Below are 17311 nucleotides of genomic sequence, written 5' to 3' on the forward strand. Positions count from 1 at the left end.
TTAAATTTCTCAATAACTTTATCCCTGACCTGTCTGCTGTGTTCTTTGGACTTCGTGGTGTTGTTGCTCCCAATATTCTCTTAGACAACCTCTGAGGCCGTCACAGAGCAGCTGTAGTTGTACTGACATTAGATTACACACAGGTGCTCTCTATTTAGTCATTAGCACTCATCAGGCAACGTCCATGTGCAACTGACTGCACTCAGACCAAAGGGGGCTGAATAATTACGCACACCCCACTTTGCAGTTATTTATTTGTAAAAAATGTTTGGAATCATGTATGATTTTCATTCCCCTTCTCACGTGTGCACCACTTTGTGTTGGTCTGTCACCTGGAATTCAAATAACATTGGATCATGTTTGTGGCTGTAATGTGACAAAATGTGGGAAAGTTCAAGGGGGCCGAATACTTTTGCAAGCCACTGTATAAATTGGCTGTAGGTGCACATGATTGTGTCTCTTTGTGGTATCCCTACAACAGATTGGCAACCCGTCCAGTGTACCCTGCCTCTTACACTGAGAGCTGGGATATGCATTGGAAGAGTATAAAGAAAACGAATGGATCCTTTCCTATAATGACAGCCTGCAGTGATAACGTCCACAACCTGTAGCTACAAGTGAGACAAGGGGGGGTTTGGTTCTTATGTAGCACTTTGCCACTTGAGCACTCGTTTTGCTTTTTCTAACACATATATGTTCATGCTCTGTTTTTATCGAACATGCTCGCTCTGACGAATGCATCAGGAGCAACTCAAAGTTGTTGCCCAAGGATGCTTTGGCATTGAGACTGGAGCAGCCCGGGATCAAACCCCCAACCTTCCAACCTGCTTTCCTCCCTGAGCCACAACCGCAGCAGTTTCTCCAAATGCTGCAGGTCAGCACTTTAAAATGTTGATATTACCTCACAGAAGAGAAACGAAGACATGTTTGAGCTCGTCTGATGTGCAAACATCTCCCGACGTTTGGATGGCACATTTCCCCTCTTGGTTGATGCAAACGAAAAACTCTCTCTCTCCTTTTCTCTGTGACTCCTAAGCCCTCTCACTCATCCTCTGTGACTCTGTTTAAAAGGTTCCTGCTCACCACTCAAGGAGCTTTTCAGAGGTTAACAGCACACTGCCCGTCCTCCCCCTCCATCACTAAATAATTTAACCAGCACTCGACGAGCTCATCGGTTAAATCTGGTCGGGGGACAAATCTGACACAACACGCTCATCCTTGACCTCCACAGAAAGTGAAATCTAGACCCTCACGTGGACGACTGATGGGAATCACTTTTAATCCATATGACCAGGGATCACTGCTTTGCTGTTTCTCCACGTTTACCTGAGTGACAGTTGAAACACGCACCTCAGGGCATGCTCCAGCCAATCCTTATCTCCAAGGCGCCTGAGCCTGCACATCGCTGTGCTGCAGCAGCATAACTTCATTAAAGTCTCATTGTGTCTTGGAGCAGGCTTGACGGGAGCTCTAAGCTGCCCGTCTGCGAGCCACCGCTGACTTCAAGAACAAGCGTTCCACTCTCTTCTCACCCTCAGATCCTTGCTTCCTCCTTCCTCACTTCTTCGCTGGTCAGACTGAGCGCTTGTTAAATAACACGAGGGCCCCTCGAGATTTGCTGATAAGCCTGTTGTTGAGCGGATGGACCAGAAGAATCCCTTACTCACTTGTAGCTGTCTCTCCTGGTTTTTCAGCTGCCACTGAGACTCAGGAGAGAACTGTAACAAGTGCATGAGGCAGGCCGTTCATACTGAGAGAGCATATGTGCTGAGCCCTTTTTTGTCTTTAGAAACATTTCTGTCTTATTGCATTTATCTGATGCTTCTATTTACAGCGACTTTCACTGAGTGCATTATTACCTGCAGCTTTTTCTGCTTCCCAGCACTCGGTCAATCTGTCGATGGACTTGAAAGGATCCTTTGGTAAATGCAATCTGGAATCAATTGGACTTGCTTGTGGTTGGATTTGTATCAGAGGATTTATAAAGCTGCTCACTCTCTCTCTGTTTGCCTTTGTTTCAGCTGCAGAATATCTGAGTCAACAGCAGCTCGCGGCAGATTTTCGGCTCAAAGCAGAAGGGCATCCTAGCCCAGCCATATTTCAGCAAACAGTTTTATGAAATCACGTTTATTGTTTGCAGAAATTCTGAACCAGGTGTCAGTGTTTTTCCCAGCTGAGTGTTTTTGTTTGACTTGCTTCGAGCTTCTTAAGCTGCAGTAAGTCGTGGATCAAGAGACCCACTGCTCTATTTTTGACTGTTCAGAAACGGTGCTCGCTGCATATACTTTCACCTGGTGTCTGCAGAATATTAGATGTCAGTTAAACTAATAAAATACATGTTTGCATGGAACGAACTAGTTTTACTTTATTTATTGATGAAAAAACACATTTTCATTTGTTTAGTTTTTTCAAATATGGTATTTAGAACACATACAAACTAAAATAAAGACCTTTCTGAAAAACTGGCAAAACAATAAATTTTGCCATTTTTGAATGTTTAACCCTCTGAACTCTTGGTGATGACCCAACGCCAGACCCAAGCAATCAAAACACTTCTGTTGCACCGTCTCGTGTCGTATCGTTCGGTTCTCTCTGGTGTTGCACTGCTTTTTGCAATTTTTACACACTTTGTACTTTATGCAGTCCTGTGTTGATCGTTACATGTAGCACCGTGGTCCTGGAGGACCGTCGTCTCGTCTCACTGTGTCTCACTGTGTACTGTCCCACTGCACATGGCTGGAATGACAATAAAGCCACTTGACTTGAGACCACAGGGCTCTGGTAAAAGTTATCTTAAGGTTTCCACCTATGGTAACTCAGAACAGGGAGTGCAGAATTATTAGGCAAATGAGTATTTTGTCCACATCATCCTCTTCATGCATGTTGTCTTACTCCAAGCTGTATAGGCTGGAAAGCCTACTACCAATTAAGCATATTAGGTGATGTGCATCTCTGTAATGAGAAGGGGTGTGGTCTAATGACATCAACACCCTATATCAGGTGTGCATAATTATTAGGCAACGTCCTTTCCTTTGGCAAAATGGGTCAAAAGAAGGACTTGACAGGCTCAGAAAAGTCAAAAATAGTGAGATATCTTGCAGAGGGATGCAGCAGTCTCAAAATTGCAAAGCTTCTGAAGCGTGATCATCGAACAATCAAGCGTTTCATTCAAAATAGTCAACAGGGTCGCAAGAAGCGTGTGGAAAAACCAAGGCGCAAAATAACTGCCCATGAACTGAGAAAAGTCAAGCGTGCAGCTGCCAAGATGCCACTTGCCACCAGTTTGGCCATATTTCAGAGCTGCAACATCACTGGAGTGCCCAAAAGCACAAGGTGTGCAATACTCAGAGACATGGCCAAGGTAAGAAAGGCTGAAAGACGACCACCACTGAACAAGACACACAAGCTGAAACGTCAAGACTGGGCCAAGAAATATCTCAAGACTGGTTTTTCTAAGGTTTTATGGACTGATGAAATGAGAGTGAGTCTTGATGGGCCAGATGGATGGACCCGTGGCTGGATTGGTAAAGGGCAGAGAGCTCCAGTCCCACTCAGACGCCAGCAAGGTGGAGGTGGAGTACTGGTTTGGGCTGGTATCATCAAAGATGAGCTTGTGGGGCCTTTTTGGGTTGAGGATGGAGTCAAGCTCAACTCCCAGTCCTACTGCCAGTTTCTGGAAGACACCTTCTTCAAGCAGTGGTACAGGAAGAAGTCTGCATCCTTCAAGAAAAACATGATTTTCATGCAGGACAATGCTCCATCACACGCGTCCAAGTACTCCACAGCGTGGCTGCAAGAAAGGGTATAAAAGAAGAAAAACTAATGACATGGCCTCCTTGTTCACCTGATCTGAACCCCATTGAGAACCTGTGGTCCATCATCAAATGTGAGATTTACAAGGAGGGAAAACAGTACACCTCTCTGAACAGTGTCTGGGAGGCTGTGGTTGCTGCTGCACGCAATGTTGATGGTGAACAGATCAAAACACTGACAGAATCCATGGATGGCAGGCTTTTGAGTGTCCTTGCAAAGAAAGGTGGCTATATTGGTCGCTGATTTGTTTTTGTTTTGTTTTTGAATGTCAGAAATGTATATTTGTGAATGTGGAGATGTTATATTGGTGTCACTGGTAAAAATAAATAATTGAAATGGGTATATATTTGTTTTTTGTTAAGTTGCCTAATAATTCTGCACAGTAATAGTCACCTGCACACACAGATATCCCCCTAAAATAGCTAAAACTAAAAACAAACTAAAAACTACTTCCAAAAACATTCAGCTTTGATATTAATGAGTTTTTTGGGTTCATTGAGAACATGGTTGTTGTTCAATAATAACATTATTCCTCAGAAATACAACTTGCCTAATAATTCTGCACTCCCTGTAGTAATGAAGTACAAACAGACAGGCACATGTCAGTGTTGGCCCAATCCTTTTCTAATCCAAAGCCTAACTCGTACTTTCCACTAAAGGGGATCTCATTCACGTCACATGGTTCATGTTTAGGCCACGTAAACCCCACTGGGGCTTTTTAAAGCTCAGACACAAAAAACCCCAATATTGTTCTCGGGGGTTTTCTGCTATAAATATCCACAAAGATTTCTTTTTGGAAAAACGCAGAGTGACTCCTGTGAGTGTCCATGCAGAATACAGGTGGAGCATGCTTAACCCTCATGCAAACTTACCTCACAAATGAGATTAGCTTCATTATGTGTCAGAATTGTCTGCTAGCTCTGCCTACACGTTTGGAGATTAACATTATTGATAGTATTGATTGCTGATTTAATTTGTCACAGACAAACAAAAAGCATGTTTCTCCTTTCAAGCCAAGACATCCGGGAATCTGCTGCATTATTTTTTGACTATTTTAAAGGATGTTCTGACATCGTTAGGAAGCTGATTTGTTAATTCTAAGGATGTCGCTTTAAATTAAGCGCTCCATACAACAGCTCCAGTATACGGCGGTCCTGAGGGGGCGAAAGCACAAAAAACACAACAGAAGTGTTATTACGAGACGATAATGTGACGGAACAGCAGCAGAAGTGACCAATAGAAACCAAAGCATGGCGAGGACGCTGAGCCATGCTTAACAGAAGGTTTAATCACATGAGTGATATGGTAGTCGAATACCCCGAGCTGCACCTTTAAAGAAGACACAAGCAAAACACAACAATGCCAACGGGGCTTCCTGGAAGTCCCACAGTTCATTAGAAACTCAGTCCATAAACGGCCGGTTTACTCTGGTCACCAAAATATGAAAATGATTATAATTACAAGTGATTATCCTGAGCCCTCATTAGCTGGAGTGGTTTCTGTGAACCACATCCTATTAAATTCATCCAGCTGAAATTAAAGACAGTCCCACAGGAAGTTTCGACTTCAGAGACAAACAGGCCAAATAAGCAACAAACCGCAGCGAGCTCATTTGGATGCGGCCGCTTATTAGGTGGGGAAATAAGCATCGAGCTGCGCTAACTTCTCTGTTTGTTTTCACCGAAAGCAGGTGAGAAGGAGAGTAATACCGCGGGAGATGGACAGGAAGCGATAAATAGAAGGCAGTTATTTAAAGGGTGTGATGTGCTGGTGGGTGGATGGAGATCTGTCACCTCGTGGTTATTCAGCATCCAAACGAGCGAATTCTCAGGCAGCGGCGGCGACACGCAGAAGGAGCCAGTGTCATCTTCCTGTGGGAGGCGAGGAAAGAAAGAGGGAGAAAGCCGAGATGGGAGGTGGCGAGGCACGTGGCCTGTTACCATAGCGATGAGTCTCAAGTCAACCTGCAGATTTTTTTATTTCTTTCGTTTCCACATGAAAACTCCTCTCTCCTCCTTTCACTTACGAAACTTTGCGATCCTCCACCTCTCAGCCACTTTGGGAAGGTGGAATTATTCTGCCAAATAACCCAACGGCGCTCTGAGATCTGCTGTTTACTGTAGCCCGACAGCCAGATAACGCTTAGTCATGACGCTCATTTATATTCATGCTGCTGTAACTTATGCTCAGAGACACAAAGCAGGATCCGTTTGGAGAGGCTCGTGTTTTTGTGTGAAACGCGATATGCGTTGCGTAACGCGCCTTGATGTGTCTGACAAACGCGCACGCACGCGCACACGCGCTGAGGGCGGCTGTGATTTATGGCGGTGAAAAATTGATGCTGATGTTTAGTAGATGAAAGAGTAGCGCAGGTGTGCAGGAACAGAGGAGAGAGAGGGACGCTGTGGGAACAGCTTCTGTCACTGTGCTGAATACTGCTCATCAGGACATGCGCAGGTCTGAACGCGTATACAGCAAAATAATTCCTATTTATAAACGTGGCGTTCAAATAAAACTAGTGTTGCTTGTTGAAACGCAGCGCTGCTGCTTCTCCACATGGAAACAACAAGAACGAGGCGACAGGGATGCAGTCCGTGTTTAATCAAACAAGCGTCCGGTTTTATTTTTAGCACTTATGAGTTCAGGATGTTTGTAATGCTTGGCCTCACATTCCAAGGGTCAGTCATGGATTTGTTGCATCACACTGACCCTCCTGGCAACCATTAGCTGGCTTTAACAGAGCTATTGATCAGCAGCATGAAATCTAATAATGTTCTCTGAGGCAATCACATCAGCTGGGTCTGTATAACGAAGTCTGGGGAGATTGCGTGATCTCCGTGGGTCTGTGTGGTTTCTCTCCAGGTAGCCGGGCTTCCCCCCAAATGCAAAGGCATGTGTGTCCAGTTAATTCCTAATCGGTTGTGGTTAATGATGAGAAAGTGTTAAAATGTGACTTGTTAAGACCTCAGTTACACCCGCCGGTGCTCATCTGGCAACCACCTGTCACAAATAACAAGCGTGTATTCAGGAGGAATTAGGAAGAATTGGGAATCTTGGAAGTCGTCCTTTTAGAAAGTGTGTGTCTTCATGCAAAATGTTAAATAAGCAGTATGTTGAGTTTATACTGCCTTAGTCAAGGTAATAAGAGCATCCTGCCCACAGCAGAGCAGAAACATACTGCACAGCAGAGATGCTGAGATAATGGATGGTAACGAATTTTAATAGGCGGCTGTCGTGGAGAAGCCACGCAGGAGACTCAGATGCTGTGACAGCCACAGGAAGCAGCCCAGTCCTCGCGGGAACACCGAGAGAAGTTGGAAGCAGCTGGAGTTGAGTGAGATCCAGCTGTTAGCTGTGGTGGCTCAGCATTCAGCATTTCGAGTTGGCAGCCAGCCCCACAGCAGTGTGGTCACTGAGGTAATCTGCTAGAGACCAGCAGCCTCCAACAACCACCTCCCAGCTGCTCAGGCAACACCTTTTTCCCTGGATACCAGAGGTTGCCATGGGGTCACCGACTGTGTGACTGAGTGGTCAGTAAGGCTATAAAAGCAAGTATGTTACAGCACACATATTTGGGTTTTAGTGCGGTTTTGAGGGATTCGGCAAAATATTCCCTGAAACAGTGAGTTACAGTCATTTTACTCAGAACGCCCTCAGGGACGTATATACATGCTGTGGTTTTTAATCATCCTCGGCAAAATATCCTTTACAGACGACTGAAGTCTGGAAAACATAAACATCAAAAATGAAATAGTTTCCATCTTTTAATGCTTTGCCATTCACTGGCTCAAGACTCAGGGCAACGATGGAAACAATAATCATAACTCTCTAAGTGGAGAAATAACAAACGGGACTGCAAAGTTAACATGAAACAAGCCTTTATTGTGCTGCTCCAACAAGAACAGGAGAAACCAACAAACACAGAAAGGACAAAGGCTGGGGCCATGATTACAGATGAGAAACAGGAAGGAGAGGAACAGGTAATAAAGACAATCGAGGATCAGGAGAAGACAAGTAGTGGAAGTAAAACTGCCATGGACACAGCAGAAGACTAAGCTTCAGAGTAAAACAACCAGAGGAGACCAACCTGCATACTAACACTCACGAGGACGAACAGAACAAGAAGGTAAAAGCGACCTGAAAGCCAACATTTAATTCACGGGTCCTTTCACTGCCGCTAAGCTCAGCTGACTGACTCGGCCTCACAGACTCTTTCACTTCTCTGCCTCCAAAAGCTCGCAGATCAGATTCATGAAGCACCTGAGGCGACTTCTGTTGTGATTTGGATCTATAGAAATAAAATTGAATTCAGTGGTTTGTGTCCTGAGATGCTGAATGTCATCAGCTTTCCTTCTAGTGGCCTGGTCAAAGTAACACCAGGATCCAAGGTTGCTCTTTGCTGACACGACCAGTTTGTTTCCTTCGCCGGTCACTTGTTTTAATGTTGCTGCTGATCAGCGTAGAATCAATAACTGAATAAAGGGCCTTAATGTCTGCTTACATGTTAACTGCCACACCAGTACGCTTCTAAAATCTAATATAATTATAAGAACTATATAGATATACAGTAGAAGGGGTTGGACATATTGGACTGTAAACGTTGCATTATAGAAACTAACCTTTGTTATTTACAGTTTTTGCCCGTTGCTTGAACACCATGAACCCATGCCTAGACTAAAGTAACACAACTTGAAGCTTTTGTTACCATACCTCAAACACATGTACCCCTACCTTAAACAAAAGCGCTGCTTTGCACCCCAGTTCCAATTATGCAACACACCTACTCCTTTATGCAACACACATGGTCCTGCATACTACACTCTATTTCATACATAAGACACTTCGTTCACAAAGTGAAATTTCAGGGTGCCATTCGGAAAACACATGTATCCAAAATACCAAACACATCGGGTAATTGCAACCACTCAAATACACACCTGAAGGCACTTACTTGCAAAACCGAACACCAATTAGCCAACTACAAAAAGCCCTCAGTTTAGCCATTTCAAGAACTTTGCAAGCATGGATGGAGGGAGAGCAAGAGGAAGAGGAAGAGGAGGAGGAGGCCGAAGAGGCCATGCACGGACCCATATTTCTGATGAAATAAGAGCAACTTTGGTGGACCATGTCATCAACCATGGCCTGACTATGAGGGAAGCTGGGCAGAGAGTCCACCCACATCTAAGCCGCTTCACAGTGGCATCTGTAATACGAACATTCAGACTAGAAAACAGGTCTGTCTTCACCTCCATACCTTCTGCTCTACTCAGATGGTTCCATAGCACTGTTCTACAGTATATCACATCACCATATCAAGTGTACGGGGTGCTAATGCTCCTTTTGCAGCCAAAGTGGCTGATTCCTTATATTGAAGTACAGTGTTGTACAGTGGATGACACAGTACATACAGTAAAGTACTGTATGAAAAATAAGCAAACCGATGACAATATGTGGTTGTATTTCTCCAGAATGACTCGAAGACCTTCTGGGGGAGGACGGCAACGCCTGTTCACACAACAGCAGGAACTTGCCATTGTGGACCTAGTGAGGGCAGACAATGCCATCCGTCTCCACCAGCTACGACGGAAAATACTTGCAGACAGGCGAGTGTTCAGCAACATAGACCATGTGAGCATCACCACCATCAGACGCATCTTGGGTAAACACAGCATCACCATGAAGCAGCTCTACAGAGTCCCATTCGAGAGGAACAGTGACAGGGTCAAAGGACTTCGAGCTGAATATGTACGGGTACGTGTAACTGTCCCTTACATTTACAATAGAGTATTGGTGAAGTCCAGTAGCAGCTGAATATGTACCATATCAGTACCACATGGATCCATTCTGAGAGCTACACAGGTACCTGTGTGATGTGGTGAGGGTGCTGTATGTGTAGCACTGTAGTACAGTGACATGTTCCCCTTTTTTACAGAGAATCTCAGCCATGGATGGAGCTGCACAGCCTCATGAATACATTTTCATTGATGAAGCTGGATTCGACCTGAGCAAAACAAGACGACGGGGTCGTAATGTAATTGGCCAAAGGGCAATTGTGCACGTCCCAGGGCAGCGCGGGGGAAATATCACATTATGTGCCGCCATATGCCTTCGAGGGCTTCTGCACCATCATGCAATACTAGGTCCATACAATAGCCAACACATACTCACATTTCTAGATGCTCTCCATGATATAGTTGTACAGAACAGACCAGATCAGCCCAGGTTTGTGGTGATATGGGATAATGTCAGTTTCCATCGGGCTGCTCTGGTCCAGGCCTGGTTCTCCAACCACAATCAATTTGAAGTGGTATGCTTGCCCCCTTACTCACCATTTTTAAACCCTATAGAGGAATTTTTTTCGGCTTGGAGATGGCGAGTATATGACCGCCAACCACATGCCCGCATGCCTCTTCTGCAGGCAATGGAACAGGCCTGCGGCGACATTCAGGTGACAGCAATCCATGGATGGTTTCGACATGCAGGAGGATATTTTCCCCGGTGCCTAGCAGGAGAGGACATTGCTTCTAATCTAATCTAATTACCAAGATGGCGCCGCGTATGGTCGCCCTGGTGCTTCAGTGCGTTACTTTTGTCTTGTTTTTGTGCATTTCTTCTGTGTCTGGGCACTCCTCTGGATATTCTTACACCAGAGAAGAGCTCCTTAACTACAGGACTACAACACCTGTGGATTTATTTCCAATATTTGTCGCATCTGCGGCAGATTTACTGCTGACTTTGATCAGGAAAGTGAGACGTCGAAAGAGAGGGAAGCGAGCCGGCGTACTCGTGCGTTTGAGGAGACGCGGACTGAGAACGGCTCTTCCTAATGTACGCTCACTCGCGAATAAGATTGACGAACTGGCCCTGATGAGAAGCATGAACAGAGACTTTGCCTCCTCCTGTGTCTTATGTTTTACGGAGTCGTGGCTCAGTGAGAACATCCCGGACTGCGCGCTCAAGCTGGAGGGCTTCCATCTGCTGCGCGCGGACCGGCAGGCCGCTCTCTCCGGTAAGTCCAAAGGTGGAGGTGTCTGCTTCTACATCAATAGTGGCTGGTGCACAGATGTGACAGTGATTGCTCAGCACTGCTCTTCCTCTCTGGAATACCTTTTTATTCACTGCAAACCGTTTTATTCTCCGCGGGAGTTTGCTTCATTCATCCTGGCCGCTGTTTACATCCCGCCAGACGCAGATGTGCAGGCAGCTCAGTGCGCACTCGCGGAGCAGATACTCCACATGGAGCGGACATTCCCGGACTCTCTCATCATTGCTCTTGGGGACTTTAACAAAGCCAATCTGAGCCATGAGCTTCCCAAATACAAGCAGTATATTAAATGCCCGACCAGAGAGGAGAGGACATTAGACCACTGTTACAGCACGATCAGCGGGGCCTATCGCGCGGTGCCCCGCGCTTCACTCGGACTTTCTGACCACGTCATGATCCACCTAATCCCCGCGTACAGACAGAGGCTGAAGCTCTCCAAACCTGTCGTGAGGACCAAAAAACTGTGGAGCAACGAGGCTGTGGAGGAGCTTCGCACGTGTTTGGAGACCACAGACTGGGACACAATGAAGGCTGCTTCTAACAGCTTGGACGAGTTTACGGACACTGTCACCTCCTATATCCACTTCTGTGAGGACAGCATTGTGCCATCACGCACCAGGGTGAGTTATAACAATGACAAACCCTGGTTTACTCCTAAACTCAAAAAGCTGTGGCTGGGAAAGAGAAAGGCGTTCAGAAGCGGAGACAGAGACTGCTACAGAGAGGCCAAGTACAGGTTCACTAAAGAAGTGGACATTGCTAAACATCAGCACTCTGAGAAGATGCAGCAGCAGATCTCAGAGAATGACTCGGCCTCTGTGTGGAAAGGTTTTAGGAATATCACCAACTACAAGCCTAAAACCCCCCACTCCACTGATGACTTGCTCTTAGCCAACACCCTCAACGACTTCTACTGCCGTTTTGACGAGCCATCAGGCAGCCTTCACACCTCCAACGGCCCCAACAATAGAGGCACTTTGGACACTCATTCCCCCACCTCTCCCCCCTCCATAGAGCCATCACCACCTTCAAACTGTTCACCTACAACACCCCCCTCCTCACCCCACACAAAAGAGGATTTCACACCACCTCCTCCCACCACAACTCTTCATATTCATGAAGCAGATGTGAGGAAGCAGTTTAAGAGTCTGAATGCTCGGAAAGCTCCCGGCCCAGACGGTGTGTCTCCTGCCACCCTCAGACACTGTGCAAACGAGCTGGCCCCAGTGTTTTCTGGCATCTTCAACTCCTCACTGCAGGCATGTCATGTGCCTGCCTGCTTCAAGTCCTCCACCATAATCCCTGTCCCCAAGAAACCTAGGATCACTGGACTAAATGACTACAGACCCGTGGCTCTGACATCTGTGGTCATGAAGTCATTTGAGCGCCTAGTTCTCTCCCATCTCAAGACCCTCACGGCCCCCCTCCTGGACCCCCTGCAGTTTGCATACAGAGCCAACAGGTCTATAGACGACGCCATCAACATGGCCCTACACGTCATCCTGCAGCATCTGGACTCCCCAGGAACCTACGCCAGGATCCTGTTTGTGGACTTCAGCTCTGCCTTCAACACCATCCTTCCAGACCATCTCCGAGGCAAGCTTTCCCAGATGAATGTGCCTGATCCCATCTGCCGGTGGATCACTGACTTCCTGACGGACAGGAAGCAGCACGTGAGGCTGGGAAAGAATGTCTCGGACTCCCGGACCATCAGCACCGGCTCCCCTCAGGGCTGTGTTCTTTCTCCTCTGCTCTTCTCCCTGTACACCAACTGCTGCACCTCCACCCACCAGTCTGTCAAGCTAATCAAGTTTGCAGATGACACCACCGTTATTGGGCTCATCTCTGACGGGGATGAGTCTGCCTACAGGAGGGAGGTTGAACGTCTGGTGTCCTGGTGCAGCCACAACAACCTGGTGCTGAATGCCCAGAAGACAGTGGAGATTATTGTGGACTTCAGGAAGCACACAGCCCCACTCCCCCCCATCATCCTGACTGACACCCCCATCACCTCTGTGGACTCATTCCGCTTCCTGGGTAACACCATCACCCAGGACCTGAAGTGGGAGCCCACCATCACCTCCGTCATCAAGAAAGCCCAGCAGAGGATGTACTTCCTGAGGCAGCTGAAGAAATTCAACCTGCCAACACGGACGATGATGCAGTTCTACACTGCAATCATCGAGTCCATCCTCACCTCCTCCATCACCGTGTGGTACGCTGGAGCCACTATCAGGGACAAACAGAGACTGCAGCGTGTTGTGCGCTCTGCTGAGAAGGTGATTGGCTGCAGACTCCCATCTTTGCAGGACCTGTACACCTCCAGGACACTGGGGCGTGCAGCCCGGATCTCAGCTGACCCTTCTCACCCTGGACACAGTCTGTTTGACCTGCTCCCCTCAGGCAGGAGGCTCCGGTCCATTCGCACCAGAACCTCTCGCCATAAGAACAGTTTCTTCCCCTCTGCTGTTGGACACATGAACAATAACCATATGACTGTTCCCACCACTAACACATGACCCTACGCTGTGTTCACTGCATCATTCCATGTCTGGCACTGATCACCACCTGCACTCATGTATATATCTTTCTACGTAGCACTCATAATTCTTATTCTCATGTATATATCTCATGTATATCTCATGCACATATCTTTCTTTCTACATAGCACTTTAATTCTTATTGTTTGCACTGAAGCACCGCAGCAATTTCCTAATGTTGTAAACCTCAACATCTGGCAATAAACCCATTCTGATTCTGATTCTGATTCTGCTTGCGATGTTGATGAGGTCCTGTGGCCAGACCCCAACAGACGGCGGGATCCATGAGCCCACTTATGCACAATTGTCATGGTTTTTTGTGTTTACAGTATAGTGTTTTTTCTATTGCAGTATTATTGTGTTGTTGTTGTTTTTTTTTTGCTTTATCTGAATTCATGGTACTGCAATGTACACTATTGAGTAGGTCTATTTGCGTTTTTGGTTGTTTGGAAATGTGTCTCCTGTAAATGTGCCTTCTGAATAAACAATGGAAATCAAGGACTGCAGTGTTTTATGTAAAGGAGACTAGTGTGTTCCCCCTGATCTGTAAGTGTTTGCATATGACGCAAGTATGTGTCATTTTGTCAACAGAGTTACATTTTGACAAAGGAATGTTAGGTTTTGACAGCAGAGTTTAGGTTTTGGGAGTAGAGTTTCAATTTGGCACAGATGTGACTGGTATATTTCCCAGTGTTGTGTCATGTGTACTTGTGTGTACAGTTTTGGCACAGCGAGCGGAGTTTTGCAAAATGTGTTCAAGCAGTGGGCAAAAACTGTAAATACATAGAATTTAAGAAAAGATCAAACTTCCCAGTGAAATTGTATTTTTCATAAATCTGTGTTCCACAGTGGAGAGCAGTGCCTGTACCCCAACTCTGAAAGTGAAAACTGCAGGATGGAGAAGGAAAGGTACTTTGTTCAATCATGGATGGACCTGCTGCTTAATGCACACATCTAATCAGCCAATCACATGGCAGCGACTCAAAGCCTGCAGACATGGTACAGACGACCTGCTGAAGTCACCATGTGAGAAAAGCGTCAATCATCTCAAACTGGATTCTTGAACATTACAGTGTTCACTCCACTCAAATGACCTCCACAGTCACCAGATTTCAGTCCAACAGAGCCGCTTTGGCATCTGGTGGAGTGGGAGATTTGGGTGATGCTATCATATCCATGAACCCATGAATCCATGAATCCATGCTCAAAAGAATTAAGGCAGTTCTGCAGCATCGGGAGGTGAAAGTGACCAGTGAGTGTGTACGTATTGCATGTATGTATATGCATAAAATTTGATATCCATGCACATCAAACAATATTCCTTCTACAAATTCAAACAGCTGATTGAGATTATTTCCATTAGTATCACCGTATTCGAGGCCCAGCAGCCTTCCAGGTCTCACTTGCTCCCCATCCCTCGCTCATCCTTCGAATGGAAAACCAAAAGATGAGATCACCAAAGGCACCAAACGTGACTGTAACTCTGTGAGAACTCATACAGCTGTGAAAGTTGATGCAATATTATATAATCATCAGTTTTCTTATCTGATGCACTCTGTACGAAATGTTGCAAATACGCTTTGTTTGGACGACAGTTCCAGTTTTCAGGGTTGATGCACTTTCTTTGAACACCAGTTTATTTGTGTGTGCGTGTGTGCGTGCGTGCGTGTGTGTGTGTGTGTGCGCGCGTGTGTGTGCGTGTGCGTGTGTGTGTGTGTGCGTGTGTGCATGTGTGCGTGTGCGTGCGTGTGTGCGTGCGTGCGTGTGTGCGTGTGCGTGGGTGTGTGTGTGTGTGTGCGTGTGTGTGTGTGTGTGTGTGTGTGTGCGTGTGTGTGTGTGTGTGTGTGTGTGTGCGTGTGTGTGTGTGTGTGTGTGCGTGTGTGTGCGTGTGTGTGTGTGTGTGTGTGTGCGTGTGTGCGTGCGTGCGTGTGTGTGTGTGTGTGCGCGCGTGTGTGTGCGTGTGTGCGTGGGTGTGCGTGTGTGTGTGTGTGTGTGTGTGCGTGTGTGCGTGCGTGCGTGTGTGTGTGTGTGTGCGCGCGTGTGTGTGCGCGCGTGCGTGTGTGCGTGTGCGTGGGTGTGTGTGTGTGTGTGCGTGTGTGTGTGTGTGTGTGTGTGTGCGTGTGTGTGTGTGTGTGTGTGTGTGTGCGTGTGTGTGTGCGTGCGTGTGTGCGTGCGTGCGTGTGTGCGTGTGCGTGGGTGTGTGTGTGTGTGTGCGTGTGTGTGTGTGTGTGTGTGTGTGTGCGTGTGCGTGGGTGTGTGTGTGTGTGTGCGTGTGTGTGTGTGTGTGTGCGTGTGTGTGTGTGTGTGTGTGAGGAGAAGGCTGGGTTTCACAGTAACAAACACTTCATAGATTCCTGTGATTTGCTTTGCTGCATTGCAGCAGTGGTTCCTCTCCGAATAGGAGGGAGAGTTGAAAAAAGCTCCACAGCTGTCTAAACCTCACTTCACGTCCTGGACTTAAAGCGTGACACACTGCTTTATAACCTGTTGTTCTCATTGTGAAGAACTGTTGAGAAGATCCAGGACTCGTTTGTGTCTTGCTCCGACTCTCTATCTATTAACTCTGACGTCCTCGTATCTTTTTAAGGTCCCTCTGTCGAATCCATAATACTTTGAAATTCCTCCGATCTCTCCATCATTTCATTCGAAACACTAATGGCATTATTTTCCCAGGCGTTGCATTTTCTCTGACCAGATCAAAGCTATTTATTAGCCTCTGTGCCAAAACAGACATCAGTTCCAAAACATCAATATCATACTGTGAGAGGTGCTGCCTGCCTCGTGATGCTTCGGACAGATTTGCCAATCTTCTGTTTTTCTCTGTGGTAAATCAGCTAATCTCTACAGAGATGTGCAAGACAGCTGAGTGAAGAGGTGCGATGCTGGCTCACAGTATCGACAAACAGTCCAGCAGAGGTAAAACCTTTTCGCACAGCAGTGCAGTCGTAATGATGGGGCACTTTGCAGGAGGCTGTGTTGATGGCAGCGAGAGAGAGGGGGGTGAAAAGTAAAGCAGAGCTCTTTATTCTATTTTTAAGGCCAGTGGACAAAACGATTCCCTGTTTTAATGAATAGCTGTGCAGACTGGGTTGGATTAACATGATTTTCTTTATATTTCTGCTTCCATGGAGCCAGATTTTCTTGGACTTTTGTTAAAGTGGTCTTCGGGAATACGTCTCGTGACTTGGCTGCTTCTTCAAGCATGTTCAGTCTGGTCCTTGTATCCAAACATTTCCAAAGGAATGTTTTTTATTTGTTAGGCGACTTATCGCTGAGTTATGAATCATTCAAGGAGAACAAATAACAGATAAGTTGTCAAAGAAGCGATTGTATTGTTTTAAATTGTATCTTTAGCCACTTTGTTACCAGCAGCCTGTTGTTTCGTTTGTCAAAGCTACAAAAAGCCAAAGATGAGAGTGTGACAGGCTTAAAACAGCACTGTTGTGCCAACAAGCCGAAAATGTAAAAACTTCAAAACACATCTCAACCTAGAGCTGGGCGATATATCGAGTTTTTAAAACATATCGATATATTTTTATACGAGATATAAGATGTGACAATATCTTTTATATCGATATAGTCTATGTTACGTTATAATTATAGTTGTGGAGCCGCAAGTTTGCCTCTCTTTCATCCACTTTTGTCTCTACGCAACGTTACTCCGCCTCGCCTTCACTGAAGACAACTCCCCCTCCTCCCCCATCGCTTCACATGCAGGCAGCGACAAGACGGACACGCATCGCCCCATGCGTGGGGCTGGACGGCGTCAACGTGCTAACGAGCTAAACATGCTAACGAGCTAACAGCGCTAACCCTAAAATCCTTTCATTCTCTCAAAAGTTGATAGCGCGCCTTATGTATGAATTCTGGTTGTGCTTGATGGCCGCGAACTGATTTTATGTGGTACACGGCG

This window comes from Mchenga conophoros, linkage group LG15, assembly GCF_057382185.1.
Source record: "Mchenga conophoros isolate Kocher_MC1m ecotype Shallow Benthic linkage group LG15, M_conophoros_male_GT1.1, whole genome shotgun sequence".
In the NCBI taxonomy this organism is placed as follows: Eukaryota; Metazoa; Chordata; class Actinopteri; order Cichliformes; family Cichlidae; genus Mchenga; species Mchenga conophoros.